General features: G+C 42.1%; 1 protein-coding gene and 1 long non-coding RNA gene across 2 annotated transcripts in view; both read right to left on the bottom strand.

Moving 5' to 3' along the window:
- Window positions 1-19223, bottom strand: part of LOC309509533 (NACHT, LRR and PYD domains-containing protein 3-like) — a 643973-nt gene that overhangs the window by 513154 nt on the left and 111596 nt on the right. The gene's annotated exons all lie outside the window — the stretch shown is intronic.
- On the bottom strand, window positions 183-1043 carry LOC309509633. The gene is made up of 4 exons (XR_014209955.1): window positions 957-1043; window positions 765-832; window positions 452-495; window positions 183-250 (listed from the first exon to the last, which is right to left on the bottom strand). It is a non-coding gene; the product is annotated as an uncharacterized lncRNA (long non-coding RNA).

The raw sequence follows: 19223 nt of genomic DNA, 5'->3' as shown, positions 1-19223 counted from the left end.
TGTTAGGCATTCTTGAATTATCCAGTTCTGAAATGGCAGAAAATGTTGAACATCTACCATCTTCAACTCAGGGCTTGTAAACAACACTTTATTTTGAATAGAAATATAACAAAATTACTATAAAAAAAGTTATTGAATATGGAATGTACAATAAAAATACATAAAACTACATATATTACAAAATGAACAAAATTAAAAAACTTAAACAAATGACTCCTTGGGCTCCCAAGTAGGAGTCCACTGTTTCCCACTGAAAACAGAAGGGAAAGAATGACGTTACATGTGATATTTCAATTATTAGATTGGGAATGTTAACTTCAAACACATTTGCACATTCTTCAAAACAGGTCTAGGTAAAAGCGTTTGACTTCAAAACATGTGTAAGAGTGAGAGTGAAATAGAGAGTCAGAGCAATCTTATTTCTGTATTTGTCATATAGTAGATCACATACCATGCTTCACAAGGCTCCCAGTCAATAAGTAATTCTGTTTGGCCCTATGACAGGAACAACAATACATGCTTACAATTCTTTTGCATCAGGCTTTGGTAACAGCCACCATGTTTCCTGTTTCATGTTTTACCATGATATTTAAAGTATTTTAGTCAAGAGACTGTAGTATACTTTATACAATATTTACATTATTTGACTATTTGCCATCTTTACTTCTGTGATTGACGGGTATTTTAACTTAACATCTTGACTTTATTTTGACGTAAATAGAACAAATAAAGAGTAGTATGGTGTTCAGTTATGCATGTCTTACCTTTCTCACTCTTTCTTTCAGAGCACTCCTAATTGGATAAATACCCAGGCCTGTGTGGTAGGAGCAATCTGAAGGCATCAAAACTCAGATTAGGAACACAACAACATCATTAACATATTCAGGTCAAGCATTCACATCAAAATGATCAAATATCAAGTCTGAATGCAAATGTATTAAGTCATTTAAACTTACTTTTTTGTTTTCTTTTGCTTTTATCCATTTCTGCCTCTGTGGGATAGAAAAATACATATATCCACTAAAAAAAGGCAAACAATTCAGAAACGGTCTTGCTCATCATAGAATTTATTACAAATAACAATATCATTAAAAAAAACTGACAAATGCAAAACATGCCTGACTTCCGCTTTCTCTTCCCTGTTGACCCTGTGGTTTTGAAGAAATCAGATGTCAAACTAAGTATGGAGTGCATGGCAAACAATTAAGGACTATCTAGGTATGTCTTTTTATACATGTTCATTAAAACAGGCACACATTCACACACTCACTTGCTCGCTCGCTCACACACACACACACACACACACACACACACACACACACACACACACACACACACACACACACACACACACACACACACACACACACACACACACACACACACACACACACACACACACACACACACACACACACACACACACACACACACACACACACCCTCATGTGTAACCTATGTCCTACCACAAAAATGATCATGAACACCCAATCAGAACTAAATCAATCGGTTGAGAAGTTGCCCAGCAAAATTGCTGAAAAAGTTGTTGGATACAGTACATACCATACTCTTTCTTATGCAGGGCCTGAATTTCATTTTGGAAAATGGGGGAAATCCCCCCTTAGGTGATTCTTATGGGGGGGATTTTTTATTTGAGGGGGGAGTTTAGACTTTTTTTTTATTACATTTATCTCGCCTAAATGTATGCTCACTCATTGCATTTTTACAATGGGGTAATTTTGTTCTTAAGAATTTACACAACACAAGGAAGCTTGATTTCAATCTTTGAATTAAATTGAAAAAAGTAGCACAAATAAATACAATAGAATAAAGATACCAATAAATAGAAATAAAGAGAAAAGTTTTTGCTTCGGTCTAACACTAGTATTCAGAAATACTACAGAGACTGAATAAAGTAATCAAATGTAAAATAACACTGGGTAGTATTTTAGTCCTGACTAAATTAAATACAAAGGCTATTAATCCTGATTCCTTAAAATGAAAGCTATGTTTTTTTGTTTTGACAACCAAATGAATGACAGACACATTCATTTGACAGGGACATCTCTCTCATTGTCCGATCTCTCTCTCTCTCTCTCTCTCTCTCTCTCTCTCTCTCTCTCTCTCTCTCTCTCTCTCTCTCTCTCTCTCTCTCATTTTCGTTATTCGTTTAGTCTTGTATTTGTCTTTACTGTTTGTATTGTTATATGCATACTCATGTAAATTGTAGAACTTGTATTCCTTAGTTCGATGTAGTATTAGTCAAATTATTAAAGACCCATTATATCCTAGATTGTCTCTGTATAAGTGTTCATTTTACAAGTCAATGAAATGACGATCAAGCTACGCTTTACAAATGCGCTACTGTTAAGTAACCTACATTTTATAAGAACAAGAAAGTAATTTTCTTGGCCAGAAAATATAGCTTTCTTCGAATTATAAGAAAGAGATAATTTTGTTGAGAAGTTGATGGAATTAATTTTACGACCAGTTTGCGGGACAAACAACTGTTTAATTAATACATTAATTTCCCTTAAAATTATTCTGATTAATTGATCTGAAAGAGGGACATTTTGGTATATTAATGATTGAATTATAATTCATTGTAATTGAACATTGATGTATACGAATAAGTCTAAATTTCAGCTTCAATAATTTATTAATATTGTAAGAATATAGATGAATCAACCCGATTCATAATTTTGATTCCCTATAATCATTTGAGCTAAGTCATATTCCTTACAGATGGTGGAGAATGCGGGCACGTTTCAAACTTTGTTTTATGAACAATATTCAATTTCAATCTGTTTATATGGTTATTAATAATTTTTGTGCACATATTTTATGAAATTATGAAATGAAGTCGCATCGCGAACTCACTCCTAACTGTCCAAGGTAAAAAAAACGAAGTCAGTAGGCCTAACGTTACATTTTAACAAGTTGCTAAAATATGCCTAAACAATTTTAGCACTGTTAAATGCTACGTACACTGCAGTAGCCTATTTGATATTACAAATGTCCTGTTAAGAGATGAAGAAATATCTCTGCAGTTGATACATTTCTAATATTTGTTTTACATCGCTGTGAACGAAGAATTCTCACGTGCATACTACCGGTATTAATAAATATGTTTCTAAAGCGAGATTCCTTTTTAAACATTTAGGCCTTGCATGCATGCTATCGTTATTGAATTCGTGGTTAGCCACAGTGATATTCAAAAATAAACGATAAAACTCCTGGTCGAAAAAAATGGATTAGCTACCCAATTTTTAAACCGACACATTAAATCATAAGTGCTATTTTGATAAAGTGTGTATGGAGTCTAGCAACAGACGGAAAATTCCTGTTGTCCACATTTGAGTATTTGCGGCGAAGAAACCCCGCCATACTCTCCTGTGCAGAATTAATAGCACCAAAAGGTCCGCCGAGACCTGTCTAATTTGTGACTGTTGCAGAAAATCAGCGCGTGACGCGAGCTGAAAGCTCTTAAGCCGCTTGTCCACCAGCGTCTCGATTTCTGACGCGACGCCAAAGCCCATTCATTTCCAATGGAACTACGTCAGGCAGCAAAAACGCCCCCGCAAAGCATGATGGGTCGCGTCGCGTCGATTTGGTCAACAGCGGCGCTGCAAAAAAGTATCTCGGTGGATACTTTATGCAAATGAGAGCGTCAAAACGCGGGGCAGCAGCCAATGGAAACTCGGCGGCGAGAATTTGTGTATGGCCGTTGCTATGGTTTCATATTTTTTTTAACATTTTTCCCGGCGCGAAAAGCAGCGAAAACGTCACTGGCGTCGCGTCGGAACAAAAATTGATCGGACGCTGGTGGACAAGCGGCTTTAGCGTTTGAATCACATTGAAGTGGTGTAATTCCATTGACTAAACGCCAGAGGGCGTAAGTGTTTAGCAGCCCCAAATTAACCCTTTGCCCCTCTGATTTCCGCCTGCATGAGCGCAACAACGCCATCTCGTGGCCAGTTATCAGATAACGCTCTCTTTATGGCTGAATTCATTTCCCTGTGAATTAATGTTTAAACTCTAAATAACTATTCGCATTTACAGCTTTGCTCGTGCGAATATTATTTTGTGTTAGACAATTTTCCTGCTTTTAACTGATACATTTACTCTGAGTTTGGTTCAAACAAGATTTGAATTAAAACTTAGATTAAATCTCAGCCATTCCCTTAGAGCAGTGGTTCCCAAACCTGTCCTGCCGGCACCCCAACACTGCACGTTTTCTTTGTCTCCCTAATCAAACACACCTGATTCAACTCATCAGCTCATTATCACATGGGTTAATGAGCTGATGAGTTGAATCAGGTGTGTTTGATTAGGGAGACAAAGAAAATGTGCAGTGTTGGGGTGCCGGCAGGACAGGTTTGGGAACCACTGCCTTAGAGGAAACAACGGCACCTAGTGGCCGCCTCCCGCTAGGTCGGTCCACTCAGCTCTCTTTTCTCTCTTTACAAATCCTGTCGGGAATTGTTTACTTCCACGTTTCTCTTTTGATTATCTTAATAATTAGTGATGAGACTTCACTGTTACCATTAATTATTATGGGATATTATTCTGAGTTTTCCTTTTACATGTTATTTACATGCTCATTCAAATTTGATTTAAACTAGTTTGAATTTTAAATTTAAATTGAGTTGTGTATTCAGCCACTTACATCCACTTGAAGGAAACAGCACCATCGTGTGGCCTTGTGGATACTAAGTCGGCATCACTATTTTCCTCCTTTCACTCTTTTATATCGTCTTTCTCTCCTGATTATTTTTATAAATAGGACTGATACTTTATTGTATCTGGATTATTATAAGAGATCATTCTTATTTTTACATTTCCTTACATGCTTATTTTAAATTTTAATTTAAACAAGTTTTGAATTTTTGATTTGAATTAAGTTCTCTGTTTGCCAGGTTAAGCACAGAGAGGGAGCACGCCCCCTTGTGGTGAAAACCCACTACTGCGGCCTGCCTCTTCTCCTGGGTTCATCCTGTCATTTCATTTTGATTTTATTTTTAAATTTTAATTATTATTCTATTATTTTATATCTACTGTTATTCTTTCCCTATCTCTCTTTTGGGTTAGGTCATTTTGATAAGTAACATTATCATAATCTCCCTTTGTTTAGTAAAACCTTTGACTCTTATTGCCACATAAATAATTAATCAATTTGGTTTAAACAAACTAACCTTAATTCACTTTAAGTTTCACTTGTTTATCCTTTGTGTATTTATAGGTGGCATTCACTAGAGCACTGTGGGGAGTTGCAGTCATCTCGGGTTGGTTTCCGCGAGCGAGGTTGCCCAACCGGCGTTACTGACACTTGCCGTTCCGTGAGTTTCGGACACTTTCAAATCCCGTACCATCGTTGCGGCACGCAACTTCGACATTAGCAATTTGGCACTCCAAAGGTCAACCGCGCCAGCCGACACACACAAAGCAATTTTGGGACAATAAACCCGAACTGAGGCCTAAAAGTGGGCCACTCTTCGAGAGAGTTCCGGGCTAAAACCCAATTTTGACGTGTTGTCTGGCCGGGGAAACCTTGGTGTTGCCAGGTTGTGTTTTAAAGTCGCAAGTTGTCTGAGAGGGCGCAGCAAGGTACAGGGAGAAAACGAAGTTGCCCGAGAACACTGCGATCAAGAGTTGGGAACCGTCGGAGGGGTTGACTGAGCCACGGATCCCACCAGAGCGGCTTCAATTCACCACAGGTTAATCTAAATTTAGTAAAACCCATTCCACTTACTATAAGCCACAGAATATTAGATATTCCCCCGGGTACAGTCTAGGTGTTTGGCCCATCTCTTCTCTAAGCCATACCATCTTCCTAGGTTTCCTACCCCCCCCCCCCCCCCCCGATAGCCCCCACTCACCTGTTGGCCTATCCTAAACCCTAGCAGTGGTAATAGCTTAGGTCTCTTTATCCTCTTGAACACGTACTGTGTTACTATTCTGATTATTTAATTTCAGACCTAGTCATCACTAGTGTTTTGTTTTACCTCAGTCTTTTCTATCCTTTGTTCTGTTGTGATTTGTTTCTTTCATTTCACCTAGAGACAAGTAACCTGTGAGAGCCACCAAGGAAGCTAAATAATAGGGCGACAGACCAAGCAGCCGGTGTCATCACATGACCCGCGAGGCTACTGCCTGTCAAATCTCTAGTTCGGGTCCTTCGACCCAAGTCAATTGGCTCCGCTAACTGTCTAACTGTGCATCAGTTAGCCCAAAATTCTCATAAACGGCATAGCCCGTATGAGTATAGCTCATCAACCTTAGAACGAACTTGCATTGGTCTCTTTGTGTGTGTGCTGTGCTTCTCTCGCCTACAGTGAAGCCAATATGTCCCGTGCATCCAGTCCCGCGGTCCGTCGGGAGCACTTAGCCAAGGACGCCAGTGACCTGCAGCATCTGAGCCAAACGCAACTGGACACCGAGTTAAACGAACTGATAACACACGATCCTACCCAAAGCTACAACTACAAAGACGGGGCCAGGATCGTCAGCAGCGTCGCCCACAATGTCGTTGCCCAGGCGAGGCTCAGCGAACGGAGCAACATCGACCTGGAGCAGCAAGCCGCAGCGCTTAAGCTTCAAGCGGAGGAGGCCCGGAGGGACCAGGCCCGAACCCAGAGTCGTCTAGATCAGCTCCTCCTCGAGACCCAGTACCGGCGCGAGAAAGAGGACGCCACAGATCCAGAGCTACAGAAAGAAGTAGAAAGACTTCGAAATGCCCTGCAAGATCTGCGCCTTGACACAGACCAAAGAGAACAGTTGGAGAGAGAAACCAGAAAAGAACTCAACGAAAAACTCCAACAAAGTGACGCTCTTCTACGGAGAGCCGAGACTGAACTAAAAGAAACAGACGCAAAAGCCAGGGCCTGCGAAAAACATTTGCAAAAGGCCCGAGCTAAAATCGGCGAGCTTACTCTGCAGAGAGACGAGCTCCAAGATGAACTTGACACTGTTCATGCAGAACTGAGACATTCTTACAGACTGCAGAGTGGCTGGAACGGAGAAACACACATCACAGAGTTTCTCCCATCCAGCCACCCCAACCCTTTCAGCCAAGAACCCAGAGCTGAAAAGGGAGATATAAGCCCACCGCTCAAGACATCACCAGCCAGCTTTCAAGATCACCTGTCAGCAGCAAAAGGGGGAGGACCCCTTCAGACAACCCATGCCACTAACCACGGCACGACCCCCCGAGAACTTGACAAGCTAGCTCGAAACATTCCTATGTTCGATCCAAATTCTGCAGAAGGTTGTGACATTCATGCTTATTTAAAAGACATTGACTTTTACTTGCAAACTGTCGCCAACGTGACAGCTTGGGACAATTTGTATCTGTTAAGAATAACGGCTAGTAGTGATGTTCGTGGCTTCCTAGACCGCCAACCTGAGACTGTCAAAACGGACTCCCAACAATTAAGGCAAGCTTTGATCCGTGAATTCTCTGATCCAGACTCCGATCAAGGTTTCATCGTTGCTGTAGACCTCAAGCAAGGTCGGCGTGAACACCCCCAGATCTACTACAACCGACTCCGACAAGCCTTCTTCGGAGCACGGAATGAGCCCAGGATGGAACAGGATGTTACCTTTAAAACTCTTTTCCTGCGGAATCTCCATCCAACCTTATCCCATCATATTGGGGTTTTGGCCGATGCACGGACCATGTCTACCCAACAGCTGCGTGACTTAGCCCATAAAGCTTACACCAAGCAAAAGACTATTTCTGAAAAGACTGTGAAAAACCCCACAATCTATTCTGTCTCTGAGCACTGTTCAGAACTGACTTTAGAGGGTGACCCACAACACCACAGTCACAGACATTTTTACAGAGAGTCACGACCGTTCCAAACCAGCAGAGGGCAACACAATCGCGGTGGTGCTCGTCCAAAGCACCAGAGCGAGCGCTCTGAAAGATTCTGGGAAGCCGGCCGGCGACCCAAGAAGAGCCGATCTCCACCGTCCAGGACAACAAGCCCCGACAGAGAGTGGAACCACTCTCGACACGACACTGGTAAGCTCAAGCCTGAGCTCACATCAGATAACCACAGTGCAGCCACGTCTGAAACAGCAGAGATCCTAAGGGTGCTGAAAGAGCTTCTTCACCAGGAACGTTGCAAGAAAGACAAGAAGGACGAGCCAGACATCTTATGCCTAAGCATAAGAACTGAAACCAAACCGTCTGACCGCCATTTGACTGAGCCAAGCACCTCGAACACTGCTCATCATCCACAGACCACAGAGCTAACTGTCACATCACAAGGTGACAGCATCACCAAAGCTCCACAGCTGACAGCTGCACACCCTGAACGAGACGGCACACTTCCTCACACCAGGTACCAAAATACCAAGGTACCAGGAAACGCTGTTCTGTCTAACTGCCTCCACAGCAAGCTACACGAGACCGGTCCTAACCACCCAACGACCGTTACACCTGTCCCGATGCCAATGTTTTTGGGCAACCTGATCAAAAAGGGGGTGGCCCAAAAACTCTACCTGAACATCACGTTGGAAAAGGCAGTGAGCATGGAAGCCTGATAGACACAGGATCAGACATTACGGTGATCTCAAATCAACTTTTCAAAAGACTCCAATGTGAAGCTAAGAGACAAGATCAAACTCTTACACCTCAAACTTGTGAACTGAACGTACAGTCATACAGTCAACATGACATCCGGCTCGAACAGGTAGCTCACATTCACCTGACAATTGGTCCTCTGAGTCTACTCCATCCAGTGTTCATCTCAAAAATGGACACTTTTCCGTTCCTCATCGGCAGAGACCTTCTAGATCGTTTTGAACCATTACTGGACTTGAAACAGCTCAAAGTCTGGGCTCAAGTGCGAGAACCTCTTCCTCTTCAGCCACACAGGTCATCTGAACCAGACGGTCAGGTCACAGAGGTCACGAGAACTTCCGCAGAGCCAGACTTTCAGGCCACAGAGTTCATGGGAACTCCCACAGCCAGCCATGAAGACACAGACTCAGCACCAACTGAAGGTTCGAATCCGCTACCCTGCACCTTACAGCCCACCAAAGACTTTGACACCTGCTGCCTCAAGGTCATGACTGACCTGCAGCGACATGACCTCACTCATGCCATCGCCAAACCTGGCGCACTAAACAACAAGCTGTGGTCACTTCAAACCCACCCACCCACCCTCAAGCGTGAAGTGATTACACACAGCATAAGAACTTTACAAGCTACACTGCCTACCTCAGAGCCGCTTACGCTGGCTCCGCTGTTTACAAAGAAAAACATAATGGACATGCGGGCTTCTGACATCTACATAAAGACTTTGCTTATCCACCCTCACACGCCGTCTGACCTCACTGACAACCAATGCCTCAGAACACTGCATGACACCAAGCACATGCTGCGAGCGCGGAAAACAATTCTGGGTTGTGCACCGTCTGACATCACAGCGCCAAAGCTTGTGAGGCAACGGAGCAAAGGGGGGGTAATATATGCCCACGACGCATCATGCGCTGCACACCGCAGCACCAGAGACACTGACGAGACACTGAAGCAAGCGACAAGCCGACAGCAAGATGTGGCAAAACATGGGCCAAGGCGAACTAAACCCAGTCGCCGCCCACGAAGTAAAAAGACTGCCCTGTCCAATCAAAGACAACCCTTGCTGGCTTCTTCCTCCCCTTTCTCTCTCTCTCTCCCTGTTGTCTGTACCAGGTTGCTGCTGTGGTTCGCCATGCTGTACTGTCAGCCAACCAGAGAACAGCTGCCACCGAGAGAACAACTGAGACTCATGATCACCGACTGCAGGACCTACCCCCAGCAAGTGCACGTTCGACTCATCCAGCCCTGCCCGGTCCACAGAGCACACTACCCCAGCTCCGTAGCCCAATACATCTGGACAAGTGCCCAATGGACAGAGGACTCCCTCTCTCATGCCGAGGCCAAGGTCAAACACATGCTCAACCAACTTGAGAAAGTGACTGTTGCACAATCGGGACTCCTAAGCACCAACCACCACTCCAGATGGTTCCTGGGAGCGTTGCTCGGAGCCATTGGTATGTCCAATGTCAATGCAGCGAACCAGACTGTGAACTCCATGAAACCACTGTTTACTGTCTTACAGAATGACCTTGCCCCGACTCAGCTGGTCACAACGACAGACATGCTGTGGGAGGTTAGCTCCTCCAATGACAGCCTAGCCACGGGTAGAAGCCCACCGTTCATGATACCCTTAAGCTTCGTGCTAACTGTGCTGGCTTCCGCCATCACCATGCCGGCTGACCCTCTACAAATACACCTGGCCTACTCTCTGGGTAGCGCCATCCCACTCTACGTCGATCCCGAACAGAGAGAAGTGGGCTTTCTCCTAAACCTACCCATCAGCGAGTCAAGCCAAGTCTACAGACTTACAGACATTGTCAAGGTCAGGTTTTGGAAAGACGACGCCCACATCAAGATACGCACTCCAGACGTGGTGGCCTACCACGACAGCGACACACAACTGTACTCGGCTTCAAACCCGCACATGTGTACTTTGACTAAAGACATTCATTATCTCTGCCCTGCCGAAGCTAAGCCTCGCACACAAGTCACGCAAGCAGAGATTGTAGGTAAAAGGTGGCTCGCTAACACACCTGTGCGCACAGCCACCGTCACTCACGACCAGCATGACAGAACCAGCCGTGTCAACATGCTCAACCAGGATACGGGACTTCAAGTACCGAAAGGTGTCACCCTACACCTTGATGGCCTGGCATTGTACCATCTTCCTAGCAAAGAGTACCAAACAGCACTGGAACTCCCATCCTTCAAGAACTACAACTTCACCTTAGATCCAGAACTGGAACTCTGGATTGAGAAAAGGGGGTCCCAACTCATCGACCCTGCTCCTGTCAACACAGCCCTCCGAGCACTGTCTCGACTGCCCGTTCTGAACACTTCATCTGCGGTCCAAGCCTGGACCGCTGCCGACATTGTGCTGTGCATCTCTGCAGGTAATCAGCCACACCCTGACACTAGGTTGGCCTCCATCCTGTACAGAAGACTCAACGGGATGCAATCCAGCCAAGCTCACGAAAGCCGTGCCTGGAGGTTTCAGACGGAATCCCCGGAAAGGGGGTGCCAAGTCAGAGACCACGCCGAACCTCATCGAGCTGAATCCTCAGCTCCAAGAACCACCTGCCTTCCCCCATCATGATCCACCCGCTACACGACCATCATGATCCACCTGCTACACGACCTTCATGATTCACCTGTCATCTGCCCATCGTGATGATTGCCGTCCGATGATGTCCACGCAGGGACTTCATCCTACGGAAAGGGGGACTGTAGCGACTGGGCTATTTGAATCATTCGTTCGTTTGTCCTGAATTAACAAATTCAGACTCTCTGTGTTTTCTAAGCACATTCCTTCCCAAAACGTTCTTTGCTAAGCTTACTAAAGCTTGTAACCTCCTGACTCCCAAATGTATATCATACGTCGGCTCCAGCTAGTCGGCGACAAATGGACTTTTACGACACTAATTGCACCTCAGAGACATTCCAAACCCCCTTCCCCTCTCTGGACCACAGAAAGATAACGAAACTTCCTCCTGCTACGTGACATCACACCCCCACACACACACACCTTTGTATTAGAACTTAGAAATATCATTTTCATATAAGTACAATGCCATTATGCATGTGTGATTAGCTTTGCTTTATAATAGAGGTGTAGTTTTCTAATGTGTAATCTAGAATCAGCATTCAAGATTGTCTGGCAATTGCCTTCCCCCCACTTGGTTTTTATTGCCCTAACAGAATGTCAAGCAAACTGAGATTCCAGGAGAGGAGTAGGAATAAAGTGTTAATCCTACATTTATGTATAACCACTTAAGAAATGTATAAACAAGGATTTGATTTTCCCATATCAAATTTGTGTATCTGCAATGTTATCGTGTATTAATCAAAACTTTAAAATGTTTGTAAGATGCATACAAGTATGTAACTTTGTGTATTCCCATAATCTTTCATATGACATGTTTTATATCATTTTAAATCTTGAGACTTAACGGAGTTGAATCTCGATAATAGATTGCAATGATATGATTATTACTATATGAATCATCTTACTAGAGTATTAAGACAACACCATAACTCCCTCGAGTGGGTGTCGCCCCCCAGAGACAAAGAACTTTTTCCCGCTTCAGATCTTTGGACGTTCATTGGTTGTTCGTGCGAACAGAGGCGTCAACCCATATTTTCCATAAAAGACCAACTCAGGAAATCTCCGGGAGCACTTTTACGAACCCGCTTCATCAGCGAGAAGACCCATATGGCTCCCGTTGGGAGCATTCATTCACCGTTTTCGTGAATGAATTTCTCTTTTCTTTTCTTTAAGTCTTTTCTTTATTTTCGTATTCGGACTCAGCGAAGCAAACGCAGCAAGCAACTTCAACTCAAAGAAAAAGACTCTTTTGAAAATCCCGCGGCCGCGCACACCGAAGCAAGCCCTGCTTTCTTAAAGAAACACACGCAGCTGCTCTTAGGACACACGCACGAACTCGGCGTTCTTCAGCAACAAAGAGAACCATTTTGCAAGATAAGTTTATTGAACTTTTAAGGTGATTTGATTCCTTGTTGTCTCTTGAGGTTACCCTGCCTGTGACTTTGCCTAACTGTGATCGATCTTTGATCGCACATGTTAGTTTCACTTTCTCTCATCTCTCTCATTGTCCGATCTCTCTCTCTCTCTCTCTCTCTCTCTCTCTCTCTCTCTCTCTCTCTCTCTCTCTCTCTCTCTCTCTCTCTCTCTCTCTCATTTTCGTTATTCGTTTAGTCTTGTATTTGTCTTTACTGTTTGTATTGTTATATGCATACTCATGTAAATTGTAGAACTTGTATTCCTTAGTTCGATGTAGTATTAGTCAAATTATTAAAGACCCATTATATCCTAGATTGTCTCTGTATAAGTGTTCATTTTACAAGTCAATGAAATGACGATCAAGCTACGCTTTACAAATGCGCTACTGTTAAGTAACCTACATTTTATAAGAACAAGAAAGTAATTTTCTTGGCCAGAAAATATAGCTTTCTTCGAATTATAAGAAAGAGATAATTTTGTTGAGAAGTTGATGGAATTAATTTTACGACCAGTTTGCGGGACAAACAACTGTTTAATTAATACATTAATTTCCCTTAAAATTATTCTGATTAATTGATCTGAAAGAGGGACATTTTGGTATATTAATGATTGAATTATAATTCATTGTAATTGAACATTGATGTATACGAATAAGTCAAAATTTCAGCTTCAATAATTTATTAATATTGTAAGAATATAGATGAATCAACCCGATTCATAATTTTGATTCCCTATAATCATTTGAGCTAAGTCATATTCCTTACATGTCCCTGCCTAATCTAACTCTCTGGTAGACAGCAAGTGAGCGAATTAACTTAAACACAGTGGAATGTTGCTTTAAGAGCTTTGTAGTTAGCTGTAAGAGTTACCTTTTTTAGGTAGATGTATTTCACCTGCCTTCTCCACAAGGCCTTCTGCCTCCACAGCAGGGCTTTCCAGCCCCACCTTCTCCAAAAGGCCTGCCGTCACCACAGCGGGGCCTTCCAGCCCCGTCTCCTCCACGAGGCCTTCCGGCCCCGCCTCCTCCACGAGGCCTTCGGGCCCCGCCTCCTCCACGAGGCCTTCCGGCCCCGCCTCCTCCACGAGGCCTTCCGGCCCCGCCTCCTCCACGAGGCCTTCCGGACCCGCCTCCTCCACGAGGCCTTCCGGACCCTCCTCCTCCACGAGGCCTTCCGGCCCCGCCTCCTCCACGAGGCCTTCCGGACCCCTCCTCCTCCACGAGGCCTTCCGGCCCCGCCTCCTCCACGAGGATTTCTGGCCCCGCCTCTCCTGAGGTGCCCTGCTCGTCACAGGGGGTGAGGGTTAGGGTGAGGACAGTGTCCTCACTCGCCTTCCAACCTGTTCAAATTTGATTAGAAAAAAAAGTAGGAATGAGGCTGAAATATAATGTATTATAAAAATTCAAACAGGCATATTATTTGACATTCCCACACAAAATCATTTTAAGACTATATTTCTTATCTTGTATGCATTTACATATTTCTGAAACACAGGCAAAAAATGGGCTATAGGCTATTTTTCACACTGGATGCAAGTTTACATGAGCTAAAGGCAAAACAATGGGGAAAACAGGGAAACTTGGTGCAACATACACCGAACTGCCATCTAAAGAAAACCCAACTATGTTTTACCAAATTTTCAGACTAGCCTACACTTGGTAACCTATATTAACAGGGCTATGTATTGAACATGGCTGGAATTATAACCTTAAAACATCAGAGTATTGTTTATTTATTTATTTTTCGACTTAGTTTCTCCACAACAAAAAGTAGTTCTACCTTCAGTGGACAGTGTCTTGTTTGCCACGATTGTCTTGCCATGTAACCAACATTCCACAACGTTGAAATGTAATAAGGTTGTCATTTGTTTTATAAAATATAAATATTTGATAAGTGCTGAAAAAATAGGGAAGGATTGACAATCAACTGTACACTGTATGGCGACTGAAAAAAATATACTGTACATCTCACCTGCACAAACCAACTCATAAAATGCTGACATTTTGCTGAGGTGTTGTGTAGCCAGCGGGTCCAGCTCACATCTTGGGGTGAGGGAAGTTATTTTAGGTTTCTTCCCATTGCCTTCCTTCTGAAGGAGGAGGAGTGGCTTGTAGCCCATTGCATGTAGCTTCTCAAGCTGCAAAGACATTTATTTGTAAAGGATAAAAAATGTATGTTATCAAAAAACCTGAGTGTAAATTCAGTTTGAGGCAAGACTTGAAATTTGTTCAAAGACCAAACATTGACAAAAAACTGCACATTATTACATGTCATATTATACTAAGTTCCTCTGATCATATTGACATAATTCAAATGCACTTATGACCAGCAAAAGCAAAATTACTGAGTCATCCTCAAAAGTGAAGTTTCTATTTTGTCAAATTTACTGTGTATGAAAAATTATCTCTGGCTTGAATTTGATGTTAGAATTATTAACAGATCAAGGACTCAACGTTAAATTTTAAAAGTGGTTAAAAGTCAAAATCTGGTTGCCACTTGTATGAATTTGGTAGCCAAGGGCAAACATTAATGTTCAGCCCTGTATATGATTTTTTTCACCCATCTTTCATGTTTACCACCCCAAATGAATAGGTTTACACTGAAAATCAATGCATTTCAATTCATTGCAAATACAGTACATAACAGGATTAGTTCTACGAGGAGGAAGGTGGGACATCTAGGATCCAGGATTTAGTAAAATACACAATATAGCTTTGTTCTTTACTTTGGTGAACCTATTCATACTGTATGTTTTTTTTAAGGTTAAGTGCTCACGAAATAAATGAATTTTCGGTTATCGTTTGAATGTTTTCAGGGATTCTGCATTCTGGATGACGGTGGGGAGATCATTCCACCAGCATGGAACCGTGAATGAGAATGTTCTGGAGAGTGATTTTTTTGGCAAAGGTTACTTAGTTCATTAATGCCTTTCAAGTTAACAGTCAGTGACCTTAATGGTTAAATCTGCTGGCCTGTTCCCAAAAGCCATAACCAATTTGAACTCACACAGGCACTGACTCCACACTCACCCCCCGAACCCTTATACCTTTCTTCTACCCACCTACTGTGCAATATTTAACATTTAATACTTTTGATAACACTGATATTCTGTGCAATTTCATTACTGTTCAATATTTAATACTTAATATTTAATACTTCTGATACAATCAAAATCACACAGTATACAAACCATATTTATCTTTCTATTTTAATGTATATAGCTTATTAGAACTGTGCACCTTTTTCAATAAAGATTTACCTGGCCCGCAACTTGGACCCAGTTTTTAATTTTGGACCACCGTGTATTTGAGTTTAACACGCCTGCACTAGGCTTTAACTGTGTGAAAGAGAACCTTAAAGTTGCATTTTGTGTTTAAAATGTTTAGAGGTCGGTAAACCCTATATTTCAGAAGTCTGGCTTAAATCGCTCTTTTCAAAAATAAAAATAAAAGAATTTGAAAAATATATTATGATCTTCTGTCAAAAATGTCACTCAATCAGGACTGGTAAATGTGGCGACCCTATTAAAAAAGGTAGTGTTAATTGTACACACCAAAATGATGGCTTCGTCCCGCATGGCTGCCTCATTGTGGTTTTTTTTTAAGATTGGCAAGCCACTCCCCCTTCTTCATATCAAGGGCCTGCAGCCTCTTCATCAAACGAGCCTTCTTGGGCTGCTCTGCCCCACAGGCCTTACAAACCTTAGTGGCACAGGGCATGACCTGGGGGCAGTTGGGGCATTTCTTTTGATTAGAAACCATATTGTCTGAGGAAAAAAAGAAAGAAAAAAGAGAAAGTTATTTATGTATAATATAGGCATAAATACCGATAGAAACATTCTGAATTAATATCACACTATGATTTAAAATCACACTATGCAAGGGATGCTATATGCTTTCTTAATTTCAATGGTCAAATTGTCTTAACCAGTCATTCTTCTGAGTTTTGAACTTTGTTCGTGATGACATTGTGATAAGGGTAAACATTTATCTGATTTTTAACTGCCATTTACACAATAATACAGTGTGTGTGTGTGCGTGTGTGTGTGTGTGTGTGTGTGTGTGTGTGTGTGTGTGTGTGTGTGTGTGTGTGTGTGTGTGTGTGTGTGTGTGTGTGTGTGTGTGTGTGTGTGTGTGTGTGTGTGTGTGTGTGTGTTGCCCAGATGAGAGACAGAACATCGTCCTATTGATAAAGGAAAAATGTGACAATTTCATGTCTAATGCATGTCAAATGTTAATATCACATTATTAAAATACACGAAAAGTGAAAAGGAAGAGTTGAGAAAAAGTTTGTGAACTAGTAGGCTACACTAACATGTGGCATGCTAAGACATGCAGTTAGCACTTTATAGGGTTGTATATCAGACAAATGGAAACACCAAAGCAATGTCACAAAAAAGTTAAAATAGGGCATAAGGCAGTCATGACAATACCCCAGCAACATAACGTTACATACTTGACTACACTTTTGCATGTATATTTATAGGCTACTTGTTCATGAGGTAATAATTTTAGCCTACCTTAATCAACGACTAAATAAATTTATTTATTTTATTAAAAAATAAATAAATAATTAAACAAATTATTTTTATTTTTATTATTTCAACAGAGCATCAGAAGAAACTCCCTGGAACGTTTAAAATATATATTTCGGAGCTTAACTTACTGTAAAAAAATATATAATAATAATAATAATAAAAAAAAAATTTAATTACAGAATTCAATATCAAGTCCTTGACACATAACTTTTACACATTTTCACATTTCGTAACAATATAGTTTAAATAAAAAGAACCAAAAAATAAAAAAATAAAGGGCATCACAAACGTATGTTAAATTCATTTAGCAGAGATAGGCCTACAGATCTTTGGACTTTTCAATTAAAAAAAAAAACTTTTTACAAAAACCCGCTCGGCCCGTGTTCTGGCTTACTGTAATATTTCAAGACCGAAATAATATTATTAAAATAAAGAAATTAATGAATACAATGATGACATCTAAATAAATGTTGATAGATGTAGCGTTATAGTTTTAAAAATCCTATCAATAAACAGCAAAGCAATCCAGCTTCGAAATAATAACCGAAAAAGACCGAAATAATAATACATAATAAATATATAAACCGTGATAAGATCTCGTGAATAAATGTTGATTAAACAGCTTCTGTGCTCCAGCCCGATTGGCAGAAAGAATCGTGCTGTTGTACGAAAGATGCATCCAATTGAAATGCATTAGTTTAAAAAACGTGCTGAAATTACGAAAATAACGGCAGAAAGAATCGTGCTGTTCCAATTGAAAATAACGGCAGAAAGAATCGTGCTGGATGCACGAAAGATTCATCCAATTGAAATGCATTAGTTTAAAAAACGTGCTGGAGTTACGAAAATAACGAAATAAACGTGTCCCTGCCACGAATAAATAGATTAAATTACGTGACCACTTCACGAACTGCCGTGAGACTGGGTTGGCATGTGCTGGAGAATAAAAAGACCAAAAAAAGGTTAGCGGCACATATCACAATTCATGTTGCCTAAATTCAGTTTAACTGTTCAGCTGTACAAATTACACATTTCTTTTCTTTTTTCAGGAAACTTAAAGGCATCAAAGTCATTATATAAAAGTACACGAGACGAACAGGTATTCATCTTTAGACTTCTGAAAAGTTGTTTATATTTGTTAAATTCAATTATTTTTGTTTGGTTAGCAACTTTAAATATTAAGTACACTTGATATATAAAGTTAAAGTATTTAATGACCTGGCCTGTTAAACTGATTAAGTCTTACAAACCTTTTTCTGGTAACTTACACTTATCTCTATTGTTTCAGGGGAATGAAGCCGATGAAATTACATTCGTTCATTACAGTTCATGGCTCGACTAGTCGAGACTGTTCTCTTTCATCATCTCGTTTCGAGATCCACCTATGGGAAGGGCATCCGTACCTAACCTCTGCAGAAGCATCCAATTGCACCAAGTCTGGCTAGACAGACAGAAGCGCGCAGCCAATGCCAGGTAAGGCCACACCCCCTTACCTAAGGCATATAGCTGTCAGGCGCGCTGCTATTCCTCAGTTGACATTCGCTTCTCGCGATCTCTGCACTGACACAGTTCGGTTGGATTAACGTTACGCTGCTCACTTTCGAGTCTTCAGGAGGACATATCGCCAGATCAGCCTCCGCCAGACGTGAGTGACAGTCGTTTCTTCAGCCTATCCGCTGTGTTTTTTGCATCCGGAGCCGCCCGCGCTCTCGCTGTCCTTCACCTGCTCCTCCTTACATGGCTGCCCGCCACGGATTTTTCCGAGTTCTTCACCGCTAGCCCACCCATGGCTATGTGACCGTCTAAACAGCCGCTTCTCCGGGGAACAGCCTATCACGACGAGCCTGCCCGGCCGCGTGTGGTGCTCTAATAATCGCCGCTAAGGACCCTCTCGTTCTGCGCTGTTTGCTTGAGCTTAACACGCTCAAGAAGCTTTGGAGAACCCGGAGAATTGCGGTCATTGTAATTACATGTAGCTTTTTACTAAGCCGGCTTTTAGTTGCACGACCCAGCGCGCCGTGCTCGGCCTTTCTGACTCGGATGGGGGACACGGTGATGATGACGCACTACCGGGGG

Source organism: Leuciscus leuciscus (genome assembly GCF_965113295.1).
Source record: "Leuciscus leuciscus genome assembly, chromosome: 11".
In the NCBI taxonomy this organism is placed as follows: domain Eukaryota; kingdom Metazoa; phylum Chordata; class Actinopteri; order Cypriniformes; family Leuciscidae; genus Leuciscus; species Leuciscus leuciscus.
Note: the sequence above shows the minus strand (reverse complement) of the source record. Positions and strands in the feature narration are given on the sequence as shown.